The sequence below is a fragment of the Ornithorhynchus anatinus genome, chromosome 9, assembly GCF_004115215.2.
Source record: "Ornithorhynchus anatinus isolate Pmale09 chromosome 9, mOrnAna1.pri.v4, whole genome shotgun sequence".
Taxonomy (NCBI): domain Eukaryota; kingdom Metazoa; phylum Chordata; class Mammalia; order Monotremata; family Ornithorhynchidae; genus Ornithorhynchus; species Ornithorhynchus anatinus.
The window spans coordinates 10,228,324-10,243,634 of record NC_041736.1 but is presented as its reverse complement, the minus strand read 5'-3'; the positions used below and the strand labels follow the sequence as shown (position 1 = coordinate 10,243,634).

At 41.3% G+C, this 15,311-nt stretch overlaps 1 protein-coding gene and 1 long non-coding RNA gene across 7 annotated transcripts in view; one reads left to right on the top strand and one right to left on the bottom strand.

Moving 5' to 3' along the window:
• Positions 1-4,049: 4,049 nt before the first annotated feature.
• LOC114814307 lies at positions 4,050-8,566 on the bottom strand. The gene is made up of 3 exons (XR_003762078.1): positions 8,493-8,566; positions 7,792-7,890; positions 4,050-4,570 (listed from the first exon to the last, which is right to left on the bottom strand). It is a non-coding gene; the product is annotated as an uncharacterized LOC114814307 (long non-coding RNA).
• A 146-nt stretch (positions 8,567-8,712) lies between these two features.
• The window catches only part of BAZ2B (bromodomain adjacent to zinc finger domain 2B), a 211,816-nt gene continuing 205,217 nt past the window's right edge, over positions 8,713-15,311 (top strand). For all 6 annotated transcript variants that reach the window (XM_029072364.1, XM_029072361.1, XM_029072358.1 and 3 more), the window contains exon 1: positions 8,713-8,797. The gene's annotated coding sequence lies outside the window, so the exon portion shown is untranslated. The remainder of the gene's footprint in view (positions 8,798-15,311) is intronic.

The window sequence follows — 15,311 nt, the reverse complement described above, 5'->3', positions numbered from 1 at the left end:
GAAGACAGTGGAGAGGTACAGGTGAATTAGGGCAAAATAGAGTTGGCAAGAAGGAGCACAATGAAGAGAACGGAAGGAAGGGGACACAATTTGAAATATAGAGGGGCAAGAGGGAGTTGAAAGAGAGGAAATAGAGATAGCAAGTGTTTGCATCCCATTTGAAGAGTTTGAATGAGAATGAGAGGAAGGAGATGGAACGATAGCTGGAAGACCAAATGGAGTCCAGAGAAGGTTTGTTTTTTTAGGCTAGGGGAGATGTGCATGTTTGAAGGCAGAGGAAAACTAGCCATCAGAGAGTGAACCCTTGAAGATGGAGGTATGGCAGGGAAGAAGAGGGCACAAATGTTTTTAAAAGGTGAAGATGATAGAGTTGAAGGCAAAGGTATATGGGATAGAATTTGAAATAAGATAGGAGTCCTATGCATGAGAGATGCCTGACTGATGAAAGAGTAATTGTGAGACTGGAAGGGAGCTGAGCAGGTGAGAGGGAGACTTTGGGAGCTCATGCCTGATGGTTTCAATTTCACAAATGAAGTAGTTGGGAATCAATCAGTCATATTTATGGAGTGCTTTCTGTGTACAGAGCACTGTACTAAGCACTTGCAAGAGTACAATACAACAGAGGTGGTGAACACATTCCCTGCCCACAGGGAGCTCACAGTCTAGAAGGGGAGACAGACATCAATGTAAATAAATAAATTGCCGATATGTACATGTGCTATGGGGCTCAGGGAGGGGTGAATAAAGGGAGTCATAAATCAGGGCAACACAGAAGGGAGTGGGAAACCAGGAAATGAGGACTTAGGGAAGATCTCTTGAAGGAGATAGGCCTTCAGTAAGACTTTGAAGGTGGGGAGGGTACATCAGAGGTGAGAAAAGGGCGAAGTGGGACCCCTGGGTATTTCAGGAGGCAGCTAAAGGTCTACACCAGTTGGTGGGGGGAATGGGCATAGGAGCTGAATGGGGAGAAGTAATGTTGCTGAATAGAAGAAAGACAGAGTTATAGCAGGTAAGACTGAATTTGAAGTGGCTGGAGGCAGTCTGGTGTTTGGATTTCAACCGACAGTGCTTTATGGCACGAGCACAGGAGCAGAGCAAGTGAACTGTGGTGGAAGGTGATCCACAAGGATTGGAGGGGCAAAACTGAATGAGGGACTGGAGTGACTACAGCTTCTGGTCTTTGGTCCTGAGTGAGTGGTTGCTTCTTCCCAATATTCTAAAGGTGTGAAGGTAGCCTCTAAGGACATGGTGCTGGGGGAGAAGGGCATTGCAGGGCTTCTGAGGCCAGAGGGCTAGGTCCATTTGTGCGGGATCAAGCAAGCAATCAGTGCTCTGGGTTGAGCGATTACTATGTGGAGAGCACTTTACTATGTGCTTCCAGGGGTACAATACAGGCAGTGAGATTTGGTCTAGGATCTCTGGAAGAGAGGGAGAACAGACATTTAATCCCCATGTCACAGATGAGGAAACTGAGGCAAAGTGAAGTTAAGTGATGTGCTCAAGGTCACAGCAGGCAAGTGGCAGAGCCAGGATTAGAACCCAAGTCCTCTGATTTCCAGGCCCGTGCTCTTTCCAGTAGGCCACGGCAGCTTCTAACTAGATGTTGCTTCTTTTAAGACTTCTTAAAGGACTGTAAGCTCCTTGTGGGCAGGGAACATCTCTATCAACTCTGTTGTATTGTACACCCCCAAGTGCTTAGTACAGTGCTATGCACACAGTAAGAGCTCAATACATACAATGGATCGAAAGAGTACTTCACACTAGTTAAATACAATCCACTGATTTGAATGAGTCCTGGTGTTTTTATCTATGTATATACCCAGAGGTAGGCATGTGTGCTCAGTACAGTGCTCTGCACACAGTAAGCACTCAATAAATACCATTGGTTGATGTGGTTGTTTGAGAACAGTGGATGGATAGGCACATGAGAAGCAGGGTGGAGTAGTGGCAAGAGCCCAGGTTTGGGATTCAGAGGACATGGTTCTAATCCTGGCTCCGTTACTTGTCCACTGTGTGACCTTGCACAAGTCACTCAACTTATCTGTGCCTTAGTTACCTCATCTGTAAAATGGGAATTAAGACTGTGAGCCCCATGTGGGACAGGGACTGTGTCCAATCTGATTACCTTGTATCTACCCCAGTGCTTAGTACAGTGCATGGCATATAATAAGCACTAAACAAATACCAATATTATTATTATTATCATATGCAGGTGTATGTATATATGTTGTAATGATCTGGGCTAAGAATTTTCTTTTTCTGAACTAGCTTGGGTCAGAATATGTTGGGAGGGATAGGGCAGGACCCTGGGAGCTGCAAGAGGTGTTGGATCCAAGACTGGAATGGGGAAGGAGCTTGGCCTAGTAGAAAGAACATGGGCCTGGGAGTCAGGGGACCTGGATTCTAATCTCAACTCTGCCTCTTGACTGCTGTGTGATCTTGGGCAAGTCACTTCTCTGTGCCTCCATTCCCTCATCTGCAAAGTGGAGATTAAATATCTGTTGTCTCTCTTAGACTGTGAGCCCCATGTGGAACCGGATTATCTTGTGTCTACCCCAGCTTGGTACATAGTAAGCACTTAACAAATACCACATTTATTATTATCACTCCAGCAGAAAGGATCTATGAGTCGGAAGGGATTACATAAGCAACAGCTCAAGGCATGAGCACCACGGATAGACTCTAGCCCTGCCTAGACCCCGGTCTCTTCCTACTACCAGAATGGTACAGGGGGCTCTTGAACCAACAGCACCCACCCTAGTCTGTCTTCAGACGTTTTCTTGACCCCGTGATGACACGCACCTCAAGGTAAAAAGGATGCTGAGGGATGTCAGAGCATTTTCTTTCCACTCTCCTCATACAGTGAGCTCAGGCTAGGCATCTCACCATTTACTGAGCACTTAGAGTGCACTTACAGTGCAAAGCACTGTATTGAGCGCTTGGGAGAGTACCATACAACACGCATTCCCTGCTCACAACGAGCTCACAGGATTAAACATGGGTATTCACTGAAGGACACAGGCACACAAGCCTGCACCCCAGAGCAAAGCCACAACTGTATAGGTAGTAGCAGTCAGGGCTAGACACACAGATGACCCAACATACCTTCCAATCTGGGGCAGTTCCTCTACTATGGACAACCCCCACTTAAATTCCAGCGTTGCCCAAGCTTTTAGTAGTGAATTCATTCAATCGTATTTATTGAGCACTTACTGTGTGCAGAGCACTGTACTAAGCGCTTGAATAAAACTCTTAGGAAAAGGAAGGTATCCTAGCCTTTTGGTACTGGTATTTCTTGAGCACTCGCTTTGTGTTGACCACTATACTAAGCTCTTGGGCGAATACGGAAATAAGGGCCCCTGCCCCCTAGGGGATCACAGTGTCGGTGGGAGGTGTTCAGACCCTGGCAGGGTCAAATGCAGGTCAAGAAACCCTGGCCTAGAGCAAACCTGTCTAGTTTACTTGTCTCTTGGAGACCTTACAGGCAGATGTGAGTCACTGCTTCCAGCAGCAACAGCAATAGCTGCAGCAGTAGTTTCATTATTATCTTTCCTCACCCACCATGCTCCACTACTAGGATTCTTCCAGCTCCATAGCCTCTATTCCCATTTTCCCTTCTCTGCTCAGCTTATTCTTGGCATCTCACTCCTTACCCCTACCTCAGTGATGTCAGTGGCCACCGGTCTCTCCCTTCAGCCTCAGCTGATTTGGGGAGTTTCTTGCTTTTTGGTGCGGCAACAGCAGCAGGTGGATGGGTTGAAGCCAAGTCCCAGAGCCTCCTAAGGCAGGATCAAGGTCCCCTGGCACTGAGCCATAGTGGGCCCGAGCCAGCTCCGGCCTGGCGTGCACATGGTTACTCAACTGTGATGGGTGGAGCCGAGACTAACCTGTAAGGGAGCAGTCTGGTTGTATCTGGGGGCCGTGCTAGATCAGCTAGCAAAACCAAGCAGCTTAGATCTAGCCTGGTGGACCAAGCTCCTAGGCCTGGCCCTCTAGGCCTGACCATTGGATTAGTATTATATAATCATAAGCATTAGTGCGTATTTGCATACGGGAGCATGGCTGTTTTTAATTGTAAAATGATGGCAAAATTATGAAGCAAATTGCACGTATATGTCTGGCCCATATTAATTACAAATAGTTGTTTTTATTATTTTGAGTAATTTTTTTTTCCTGAAGAACACTAGTACTTTAAGAAGTGTTTTTTTAATATTGATTGCTTAACAAAGCTTCGGTTGTGATGTCGGTACAGAGCTAACCTTAGCACAAATATCCTAGCACAAACAAGACAGAGCGGTTGCTACCTTGCTGTGTTACTTAGGGCACTATTTTGTTTTCTTTTCGAAGGCAGCATTTCTAGACTTTGTCCCTGTACATAGCAACTCCATCTCCCTTTTGAGGATCTGATCTTGAACAACAGCCATTATAGTGAACAAGCTAACTGTTTGTGTAAGTACTGCAGTGTAGAGTCTTGATTGTAAAAGTTGTTTTAAAAAGGATCAGGAACAGATTGATTCGTAGTGGTGATATAATCCTTCTTTACAGGAAGAATCCATTCAGAGAGGACAATCTGTAGACAAAAATATCAAAATGAGTTATTTTAGAGGGGAAATACACCTGTTGGATCACTGAACCTTTCCTCTTGCTTAACGTAGGTTTCTTTGATTATGTTAACATTGTACTTTATTCTTTCTGGTTTTTATCGTTATGCTTTAAATGATCAAATGGGCTACCAGAACCTGGGGAGCCATGTTAAAATATACTTTTGTTTCAGTATGAAAAAAGTAAGATAATTCTCACTTGGATAGCAGAAGCCAGGCACATATAAGAGAAATTCTGGCTCAGCAACAGATTTTTCAATATTTTATTTTTAAATATAGTTTTAAGTACATATTGTATTTTGTGAACTGCTAGATATAGATTTGTATTAAATCAACATCCTTTTATGAAGGTGTACACTTCTTTACCATGTTTCCACCCTTTATCAAATCCATGGGCAATAATATCAACCTTAAAAAAAGTTTTCTCTTGGTTTGAACTCCTTATTGAACTTTATTATATGTAAAATCCATTTTGACTGATGTTATAGAATTAAAATATCTAAGTTCTGTAGTCACTCTTTAATTAGGAAGAACCTGCCAAATATAATCATGAATGCTTTTTTAAAAAGTAATTTGACCTCTTCTTTTTTCTCTCAGTTCTACTTCACAAGCAGTTTTGGAACCCTTTCGAGTAATATGTTGTTCAAGCTAGCTAAAGAATTCTTGATGACGATGATGATAATAAACATATTACAAATGGTGAAAGACCCCAAAACAGTGTTGCACTGCAGTCAGTATTTTGATCTGGGTGTTGCCCTTTTGGAGAAAAGTTATATTGCAAACTCAAAGAGAATGTCAAGGCTTTTTGCATTTTCAAATTAATTCATCATACAAACAACCAAGCGTAAAAACTGAGAGTCCTATTTTTATTGTGTATGAGCAGCAATTTCAATTTGCCTTTTTTTTTTATTGGGAACTTCGGCTTTAATGCTGCCTGGGGGATGTGAGACAAATTTTGAAGCTATGAACCTTTTTGATGTAATAGTTAATCACTTTAAATGCATCAATAGGATCCTATAAATGGTTTCTGTTGAATAAGCTAATTAAAACAATTTTTAAAAATAAATGCAGAAACTTTGTACATTTTCTGTTAATTTTTTTTGTTTCTTAACTGTTCTTACAGTCAGGGATTGGAAGTTAGAATTCTCATGAAGGCCATTTTATTGGAGACTCCTATGTGCCATTTCCTAAACTTGACAATGTTTAAAAATATTAATTGAAGATAAAATCAGTAATACCCTGCTTTCCAGTTCATTCAAAATGCTATTGTTTAGCATTTCTATTGAAGTGCTCTACCAATTATTAAAATTACAATGGACCACTAGGTTTTTGTTAAGATAAACCTTTAAGGGGTCTCTCCTGTAAGACAAATGAAGAGTCTCGAAACTAAAGGTTTTCTGCAGTAGTTCTAATCATTTGGGCAAACTATCAGGGATACTTTAAAACGTTAGTATTAATGACTTAAGTACAGAAGCACCAATGTATTTTAAAGTGAATAACCCAAATCTATTGTTTCCTTCCACATATTTTAAAATCCTATGATTGATCAACATACAATTGTGATGGAAAATGCAAGGTGTCCCATTGCATATTTTGGATGGAATATCTAATTGCTTCTCTGCATACTTATAGTTTTATATTTTTCCTCCAGAACATTATTAGTAAATTTTGAGGTTATAGTAGTACTGACCCAATCAAACATGTACCAAGCTTGGCCTCTGAGTTAATTAAATATGGGTTAATAACATATTATAAGGAAATCATTGTCCTTATTACAGTTATTAGGTAGTTAGTCAAATTATAGCTTCAAAGGAATGCAGAGCATGGAGAACTCAGGATTAAATTATGCATTTGAACCTTAGGCCAGCTTTTACTGTTGAGACAGTTTGCTGCTAAGAGAGAAATTGTGTGTCATTGAAATTAAATGCTTTTCTGGGGATGGAAGGTTCCAGTTTTTAATGAAATTACTGAGTGTGGTGTAGTGAAATGATTAAAATCTGTATTCCGGGAATGTGGCAGTGAAAAAATCAATAAGTGCTAGCACAGCTTTGCTGCTCAATGTGAATCCTGGGAATGAAATAAACTAGTACAAAATAATAATTAAAAACATATCAGCACATTAATTTATTTAGCATCAGTCTCCTGAGACATCATCTTCACTAATTTTTAGCATACATTTTACTGTGTAATGAGGAGCTTTCTTTTCAGATATCCCTAATAGACAGGCGGCATTTCTGCCCTTCCCCCAGTGTTCCTGCATTGCAATCATTGTACTTGCACTTATTATGTTACAAATGACCGAGGTAAGGCTGACATTCTCATTGCATGCAAAAAGACCTAGTCTGCCAAGCTTTTTTTTCTAATGAAGCAGCTTTGTGAAATCTCCCCATGTGTTAATACTAATGAAGATCCTCCAGCACAATTAAAATCACAGCCAGTGGCTGAAGAGGAAACATACAAAACAATGGCATCTTTTAAATATACATTTAGCCGCATATACAGAGGTATATGTAAAAATCGGCTGTGCAGCTGGATGAGCCTCAGTGGACTCCGGATCTCCATCTTCACCAGTTTTTTAAATTGCTCGTTTTGAACCAAAGGAAGTGAGCGAGCTCAGTTTGGGGAGGAAAACAACCCCCAAGCACCCCTCACCTACTCCTCAGTGAAGATTTTTTTCAGATCCCTTGATGAAAGTATAACCTTGGCAGCTATTTATTCAAAGCTGTATTTGTTTAGTTTTATAGTAAGCTGTTCCTTTTTCGGTGTACTTTAACCCTGGCCTAACTTGACTCCTATAGGGTAAAGGGACAGAAGGAAGACTTGAGAGGTGGGTGGGGATAGAAGCAGGACAGTAAAGGAGAAAGGGGAGGGGAGAGAGAGGGTGACTAGGGGGAGACAGGAGAGAGGGGAGGGAAGAGAGACAGAGAGAGGGGAAATTGGGGAGAGGGGAAGGAGGACACCACGTGTACGGTTTAAAGGGTTGGAGGAGGGAGGTGCCGCTTTTCCGTTTTTCCTAACGAAATAACCTGAATTTGACTGCTGTTGCAGGAAGGCAGTCACCTTTATGGGAATAAAAGCCTGGCGTTTTACAACCATTCTGGGAAGCAGGAAAAAAAAGAAAGCACGTTCTGTGAACTGATGATTTGTTTATTTTAGTGCATCTACGTGAAAACAATCTATCACAGCTGACCTCCGGCTTTCCTTTTGCATTTTACTCGGTCTGCCTGCTTTTCTGCGTTTTTAATTTTGCCCACGAAGTTCTTGTTAATCGCATCTACGATGACTTGTCCTTGATAGAAGAGTTCAAAAAGCGATTTATCTTGTGACCATGCAGACTCTCGCCGTTTGGGGGAACGGGGATGGGGGAGGTTACTTACGTGACGCTAGTCCCCCGACTATATTTAGGTTGGTTCTATTCGCTCTTTAACCTACTTGAAAAAATAATTCGGGCAAGGGATGCGACAACCATGGGTTCCACCCCATTCTGTTCCTAAAATCACCCAATGCGGTTTTATTCTTGCCCTCTCCCCTCCTTTTAGAAAACAACCAACCCCAATCCTATAAACTTTTTTTTTTTAAAGGAGGGAAAAAAAACCCCAAACTTTTCCTGGGGCAAGGGACAGTGCATGCCCAAAGATACAGTGCACTCTGGAAGGAAGAATGCAGCTTCCTCCCTTTGCTCCTTAGGAGCTGATAGGTCATTTATTATTGGAGCTGAAATGATATAAACAATTCTCTCTGTCTCTCTCGCTTTTTCTCCCCCCTTGTTAACAGCAACTTTCATTGTTAGAGAGAGAGAGAGAGAGGCAGAGGGAGAGAGAGAAGCCTTGTTGGTTGACGTCACTTTTGGTTCCCGAAGCCTTCGCCTAGAAGTGAAGCTGCTGAACAAACCTTGAGAAGAATCATCTCCTCCTGCTTCAATCTGCTGCCGGGAAGGAACTAACCAGAGAGAGCCGGAGAAGGAGAGAGACACAAGCCTTCGCCAGCCAAAAAGAAGAAAAAAAAAATCTCCATTCCACCCCCCTCTTTTTTTTTTTTTTACTTTTCTAAGGCAAACAATAATAAGAAGGGAGGGGACGTTTTCAAAACCCAGGAAAAAAGCAAACAACAATCTCAATCTTCAAGCACCCGGGAGGGAGGGGGAAAGAAAAAAAAATCTCCCCATCCATAGAGAGTCTCCCACTTCCCAACTAAAGGTGAGTTCCAAGCCCCGGGTTTGGAGGGGATTGGGTGGGGAGGGGTCGTGACGAGGGAAATCCCAGAGGGCTGCAACGTTGGGCGCCCCCGAAAAATGCAACTCCTCCGGACTCCGGAGTTGCTTGCACGGGGAGCGCTGGCGGCGGCCGCTGTTTCCCCCGCTTTGCCGGTCGGTGTTATCTCTTTGTTGTGCCGGTCAGTTGGCCGTGGGGGTGGGAAGGGGGGGTCCCGCTCGGACTTGGGGGGGGGGGAGGGTGTGTATATGTGTGTGTGTGTGTAGGGGGGCGGGCAGTTCCCCGGGAGAGGGCCCGGGAGAGGAAGGGGTCCCACGCGAAATGAAAGTTTATTGGCGGGGGCCGGTCCTGTCTCCCGACCCTCGGGGTCGCCCCCCCCTCGCCTTTGCCCCCAGCCTTCCAGACCCCTTCTTGTGCCCGGCTTCCCGCCCTGGAGTGCCCCCCACCCCCGACACTTTTCCTTCTTGGAAAACCATCCCCCCGGCACTGCCGCCCCTTCCAGCCTCCGCCGCGTTTTGGGGGGGACCCCCCACTTCTGCCTCCAGCTCCCCATGACCCCCCCCTCCCCCAAATGACTGCAAACTCCTCCCGCCAGGCCCCCCCACTCCACCCGACCCGGGCCTTTTATGCCTTCTCCGTTGCCACCTCTCCCCCTCCCCACCCCCCCGGGCCTGTGATGTGCAGCCCAGAGAAAAGGGGCAGGTGGGGGGCAGGGAGGGACATTTGGGGACCCCTGGGTTTTCTGAGAGCCGGCTCTGCCGCTTGCCTCCCTTAAAAGAGCGCTGCGCTTCCCAAAGCAGAAATGTCTGAACGTGTCTCTTCCCTAATCTCCAGCAGTTCCTCACCGGCAACAACAACCAGCTCCCAACTCTTCCCCCCCACCCCGTCTCCTCCTCCCCCATCCACCCATCTACACCCCCCCCTTTCCCTTTTTTTATTTTTAAACGTGGGGTTGCCGGAGTTGCACAAACCCCAGATTTGGGGGTTTAGAAAGGAGGCGTCTGAAGTGGCAGAGCCGGCCCCTCCGCTTGGGGGGTTTTCTGGTTTCTTTTCTCCCTCCCTCTGTATTTATCTTTTGTATGTTGCTTCCTTATAAAGAGAGAAGCAGCTGCAGCCCTTGGCCGAGTTGTTGAAATTTATCCCTTTGTGTATATTACAATATCCTCCATTTTTCTGCCCTCTAAACAACAAGCCTTTCGCCATCTTGGGCAATTTTTATTCCCAAGTCTCTCTTCTTTTTATTTTGGGGGAGGAAGGGGGGAGAGGATTTGGAAAGGCTCAAAGCGACTGGATAAGGCTCAAAGTTTAGGAAATCTTACAGGGAGACCGTGACGTCATGTAAAGTTTAAGGGGAGATTTTTTTTTTCCAGGAGTCGTGTTTTTCTTCGAAATTTTTTTTTCTTGTTGAATAATGCGGTGGAAGTTCTTCTTTAAATTCATAGTTTTGACCCGGGTATCCCGTGAACATCCCTGTGTCGTTTTGAACCCCCCCCCCAAAAAAAAACAAAACAACCCCGTAAATTACTTTTTAAGTTTTGGTAACAGGTGGAGAAGAGTATGCAGAAAACAGATTAAATTTGGGTCTGTGTTTGTTGGATAATTAAAATGTATATCTTCACCTAATGAAATTACTCACTTGTCACTTGTCATTTACGAATCAGGATTAGTTTGGGGAATTAATTTCAAAACTGATTTGTGAAATTCACGTACACAGAATAACCCCAGTGTATTTTCCCTTCTATTTTAACGTATCGGATTTTTCAGGATAGTCGTAAACATACATTCATCGTAGGTAACTTTTATTTTAAATTAATTCCTCTCTGATTCCGGGTGGGTGTCGTTCTCTTTAGCAAGTACCTGTAGATACTGCCCGCTGTTTAATTTAGTTCCAGGTGCCCAATGTGAGGTTGGCAAAATATTAGTGTTCTAAATGTAAAATTGATTTAAAAAGATTTCATATCACCCCTGGCTATAAGCCCTTATGTCAGCCATTGTGAAAAGGGAAACAATAAAAGGTACTGTTCTTTTAATTTACTTCTCAACAATAGGTACTTTTTCATCTCATAAAAGTTCTGCTGGTCACATGACAAAACTTAATGAAACACTGAGTACTTCATAAATAATAAGTACTGTAAATCGAATGGAAAAAATGGAATTCTATCTCCTGTAGCCATTCTGCCTTGCTAGGATTTTTCAGGCAGCGTATTTACATCCCCACTAACAAGGACATGAAACTGTCTGTATTTAATTTGCATTCCCTTTGTCTTCAGGGTTGGGGGAAACATTGGCAATAATTAACGTAGAAACTAATAGGAACAATTCTAAGTACATTAACAAGATTTTTCTTAACACACCCCTAACCTTATAATGTTTGTATTTTGTAACGATTATGAAGGCAGTCTACTTCTGGGTCAACATAATTCAACTATATCTTGGAATTAGCTTTATTAAAAATACTTTAGAAAGCTTGGCTGAATTGAATGCCTGCCAGTTTCGTGAATCTTTAGGTAGATGAAAATGTTTAAATAGTTAAAAGCACATAGAACAGATGGTTCTAAATTATACATGCAACAAAGGACCAGAAGATTTGGCAGATTATAAATGGTGAGCAACAGAGGATAAGCAGTTTAAGAAAATGGTAGTTAAGTATATCTGATGTCTCACACCTATTGTAAACACTGTGCATATTATTGTCACCGAGCTGTATAATCAATAAGCCAGACCATATAAAGGCAACTGTCTGTTGCAAACATAAAAAGGAGGTAAAGTTTTTCAAGTATTCATGGGGAAAAGGTGTTCTCATTTAACAAACAAGAAGCTTTGGCTAAAGAAGTCAAAATCATTTAGCGTGTTTACAAAACTGTGGCGTTAGAGCATCAAACAGAAAAAGTTATGCTTGAAAACACATTTTCTCTGCTATATGAATTTAGTAGTTAGCAAAAGTAAGGATATGTTTCAGTTTTGAAGATGTCTTTGAAAAAAAATTGAATTATTTTGAAATTGAAGAAGTAGGCTCTTTTAGGGCTCACATGGTTTGACTTTGCCATGCTCACGATGTTTTCTTGTGAACTAATCGAAATCCAGTGTGGGAACATGTTATATATCTTTAACGGCCTATTTATTAAAAATCTTAAGCCAAATTTGCCATTTAAGCCGTGGTAGCCCATCCTAATAGTGATTGCACATGGAAGCCTATTTTGGGAGTTTGAATTTTTACATTCTAAGGTTTTGCTGTGTATCTTTAAGCTCAATGCTAATAGGTCAGTAAAATAAAATAAAATGAAAAAAGAAGGATTCTGCTAGAGGTAAGGTTGGAGGGAGAAAGAAACGGAGCACTGTAGCCTTGCATTAGAAAAGATTTCCCTGGTTGAATATTTCAGTCTATTTAGCAATTTCAAACAATCAAGGGAAAGGTAAAGTATATCATATATGATAAATTGGTGCTTAGTTTTGCAAGACATTTATTTAAAATGCAAATAAGACGGTAATGGAAGTCTTGAAATTTTAGTTCTATTGCCCTTTCTCCCATTTCTTTGTTTGCATGTTTATTATAGAACTGCAGTGCAAAGGAGCAGATGTTTTGCCAAACATCCTGATGTGTTGCTTTTTCTTATGGGAGTGCGTAACTGTTCCTTCTGATGCATCGACTTGACAGCTGGTTGATTTCATGGAGCTGCTAAGAAGCCATTAGTGGTGTCATTGAATTGAAACAGAACAGTCACTCCCAGCTTGAACTGCAATTGTTAATGTCTTTGTTGCTACTTTTGTGTTCCTACACAAGATGTGGAATATCACAGTTGCAACAAAGTTCATGCTTTCTGTCTGATCCTGGTGAATTAGTGAAAGGATGTGTTAGGACTTGATTGCTTTTAGGTTTACAATATTCTTTTAATGAAGAATCTGAGACGTTAGATTCTGAGTCGTTGACCTAGCCCGGCCAAAACTAGAAATGCCATTTAGTACATACGAGGTGATATAGTTACCCTGTCCCAGAAATGAAATTTCATCATCAGGGTTTAATGATTCTCAGTACGTTGGCTTCCTTGAAGGATTTTTCATTTGTCGTCTTGTCAGAGAATTTCGTGTAAAGGGTTAGCTACTTGTTTTTCTTTGAGATAGGACTTTGGTATTATAAATCTGAACATTTAGACTCTGAGGCCTTCAATCTTATCATGCCTTACTACTGCAGCCTAGGTTGATTGGCTGCATCGTTTTACTAGGTCTTTGACACTTTTTTTAAATGGAAATAATATTCTAGACAGAGGCAGTAAGTAGAAGCAAGAACATTAATGAGAAGGCAGACATTTTTGCATGTTGCCTTTAGTGTATTCAAGATAAGATCTTAATTTGACAAAGTATGGTTATGAAGCTACACTATATGTACTAGCTGATTTTTACTTTAAAATCTGAAGAGTGGGGAAGTCAAAATCACTTTCTAGTTATCTGTGCTGAGAGTGGCAAGATTGTAAAAACCAGAATTGACCCTGATTTTAAAATATTTTTTCGGTGGTCCTTTTTCAAAATGGCAATGACCAAAAGTGTTAAATATGGCCATACTGCCATTTCATAGTCATCCATCGACAGTCCTTGAGGTGTTTGGATGTGCTCTGTAAGATACTGAGAAGTAGGAGAAGAACGGATGCGCTCAAAAATGGAAGCTCATCTTCTAAAACATTTTATTCAGTGGCTTTACGGCTAAGCCAGTCAAAAATCAAACCATCACGTTACTTCCTTAACCTGTAAATTAAGGACTGTTTCCTAGCCTCATTAGGTGTCTGTAGCTAACTTCAAGTTTTGTAAAAGCTGCAAAAATGGCAAAACTGTTCCAAATTGAGGAAATGTAAGCTTTGCTTTTTCAGCAAATAGGCTTTTAGCTTTATAGTTCATATGCCATAATTGTAAGCCGTAGAACAATACTAAATGAGTTTGTAGTTCAATTTCCATAGTCAGGAGCTTTCATTTTTATAAATGTTTAACTTAACCATCATAGGCTGTTAAAAAGAAAAGGAACTTTCTTTTTGTGTGGGTTATAAGTGCTGTTGGGCATAAATAAGTTAGGATATGAAAGAAAGTTTTGGGTTTCGACCTTTTATTGAAGTTTACGAAAGAACGTATGCATCTTGAAATTGAGGGTAGAGTTAAAATTAAAGGCTTTGTCAAAGCCTATTTTACCTGGGTCCTTCTCCTAGAAAAAAAAAGATATCGAATCTACAAAGACCTGTATTTTTATGATTCTTTGATTCAAGCCCTTATAACCTGTCTAGATAGTCACTACTACTTGATTTGGTGAATGTCAAAGTAAAGGATGTCAGATGAAAATACGGACAAATTGAGAACTGAGTTTGAGGTGATTAAAAAAAAAAGATTGGTTCCAAAAATATTACCAAGTATTACATAGCACACAACATTTTCAGTGAAATTTTGAACAAAGCAACCTAAAGAGGGCTACTGTTTAGACAGTTTTATTTAGTAGGTTGTTAAATAGAAATGTAAAATATAAGAAAGTGGGTTTTTTCCTCCAGTGAATTTTTTTAAAATGGTCTTTCGTCAGTTGAAATTGGAACTCTGGACTGGATGGATCATTGCTCTGGACTAGAAGGATGTTTTTCATGTCCTTACACTTAAAATAATATACGTGACTTTTTCAGTCGGAAAAGTTGTCACCTTTTAAATGCTGGTTTTATCTTTTAAATCAGGTTTAATACCTTTAGGAGGCATTTTTAAATTTTTGAATTCATTTCCTGAAAACAGCTCTGATTTATAGAATACAATTTTAAGGTACTAGTATCAAATGTAATATATCCTTTAAGTATAGGAGAGCTCCTACTCCTTTCTGGGAAGGAGGAATCGGGCGTGAAGATAATTATTGCATTGGTCCATCGGATGTCTAGAGACATAATTGTGTGTTTTTACCCTGTTTTCTGTTCTTACACTTTTCCACAAGCATGCACTCATTAATCAAAGACGCTGCACTCCTGCTGAGGGCAGAGAGGTTCATCAAATTGGCAGCCGGTTTGGTGTAAAGAACGGTGTACTGAAGCTCTTAACGCGCTGGGACATAAATAAATCTAAGGTCTTTGTATGCAAACCCTGGAGGTTAATACTGTATAATTCAATGTCCTGTCTTTGTTTTTATGATTGATGTTTTTAAATGTTTGAAGCTTGATGCAAGACTTCTAGTAGGTCAGGGCTAACAATCTGATTGGCTGAAGGGAAAAAGCATTAGGTTGACAGAGGGACTCTGAGTGTGCTGCAGAGATTTAGATTTTTTTTTTTTCCTGGGAGATCATTGTCACATTGCCTGAGCTGTTATAGGAATGTTCCAGTGATTGACATCCCCTGCTGGGATAATGGACCAAATGCATGAAATGCCAATAGTTTGGTCCTATTTGTTCGGAAGCTTACTGCTATTTGTATCCTTAACAGAGCTAACATGTAGAACAAGCAAAAACTACTGGGATTTCTCTGTCGAAATAGTGCTGGGATTTGGCTTTAACAT